Source organism: Pongo pygmaeus, chromosome 11 (genome assembly GCF_028885625.2).
Source record: "Pongo pygmaeus isolate AG05252 chromosome 11, NHGRI_mPonPyg2-v2.0_pri, whole genome shotgun sequence".
Lineage (NCBI taxonomy): Eukaryota > Metazoa > Chordata > Mammalia > Primates > Hominidae > Pongo > Pongo pygmaeus.
Genome location: NC_072384.2, coordinates 56,265,095 through 56,266,970, shown reverse-complemented (window position 1 = coordinate 56,266,970; position 1,876 = coordinate 56,265,095).

Genomic DNA, 1,876 nt, shown 5'->3' with positions numbered 1-1,876 from the left:
TCACAACCCTTTGCCTCACATGAATGCATTTTGCCAAATTATGTGCCCATTAAAATAGAAGAAAAGAATTAAAAGTTTATACTGATCATCTTTGCATATGCCATCGTGTTATTTAACTATATCATCGCACAATAAAAACTCTATTATATAATGTCTTTTTAATTTATCTCATTATATGTCCCACCATAGCAACTAACTTAAAGAGTATGGTAGGTACAAAGATGAGAAAGGCTTATGTCCCTTGTGAGCACTTTTTCCTACCTGTCATGTCATCTGGCATACACCTCAGCTTGCTTCTATTCTTGCTATAAAGTCCTTCTGTGGGTAAGAATGACCAAAAAAATGTATCTTTAAAAATGGCATCAACCACTGAGAATAGGCAGAGCCCCAGCATTGCCTTAGTTTGCTGGAGGCCTTATGCTGGACAGATGTTAACTTTCTAATTGTCTTTTTGCTGCAGTGGTCACAGATTCTCTCTAGAGGTGCCAGGATGGCTCAGGGAGAGGTTACGTTGGAGAGCTTGGGACAGCTATATTTACCACTCCATAGAGAAGTAATCTAATACTTTAATAATCTGTGTGGTGAAGCCAGTGTGTACTGTCAGCTGACCAGTGACAATATTATCCATCCCTATTACTTCAGTTAATACATTACACACAGCATTGCACAGGTAACCAGTAAATCCACAACACTAGTCTTTTTTTTTTTTTTTTTGAGATGGAGTTTCGCTCTTATTGCCCAGGCTGGAGTGCAATGGTGTGATCTTGGCTCACCGAACCTCTGCCTCCCAGGTTCAAGCAATTCTCCTGCCTCAGCCTCCCGAGTAGCTGGGATTACAGGCATGTGCCACCATGCCCGGCTAATTGTGTATTTTTAGTGGAGATGGGGTTTTTCCATGTTGGTCAGGCTGGTCTCGAACTCCCAACCTCAGGTGATCTGCCCACCTCGGCCTCCCAAAGTGCTGGGATTACAGGCGTGAGCCACTGCGCCCAGCACACAACACTAGTCTTTAACTCACTTCCAATTGCAGACCTGTATTTCTAACAATATGTTATATATAGAAAAAAAAATGATACTTTGTCAATGCCTCACAATCAACAAATAAAAAATTCAGTGGACTCTCTTCCCCTATAAACATAATCTTTCCATTGTCATATTTTTCCTTGTAAGGGCATTGCCTCCCATTTTGGCTCCCAGCCTAGAAACTTGAGACCATCTCTGACTTTACCTTCTTCCTTATCCTCAACGTCCTGATCATCATCCTGTCTTGTCAGTTCTGCATCACAGATACCTCTGCTGTTCATCATCTTCTCTGTTCCCACCATCATGGCTAGGTCAGCCACCCTCATACCTCTTGTTTAATTTATTGTAATAGTGCCAACTTCTCTTTCGACTGCCAGATTTCCACATCTCTTATTAATTGTTAAATGAAGATATAACTAGGATGCCTTCTGTGCCTAACAAATTTGAAGACTCTGCCTTGATCAAAAACTCAATTCAAATTTCTATACCTCAAATTTACCAATTGACCTTTCCAGATTCATTTTGTACCCATACTCACACATTCTTATCATCCTTTTATCAATTCTTACTCCCTAAACTAAATTAAGATCTTTCCACCTTTACACCTTTGCTCATGCAATTCCCTCTTCCTGGAAATTCCCCTTCCCTTCTCCCTTCTTATTCCATAAGGCTCACCTCCCCCAAGAAAGCTTTCCCAATCCTTTCAGACAAAAATCAATCATTTTCTAATATGTGTCCTACATGTGTCTTTGTACTCTATCTTTGCCAGTAATCAGATTATGCCTTCTCTTATTTTGGCTCATAAATCACACGCTTCTTGATATTTGGAACTGTATCTGATGCCCAATAGTAT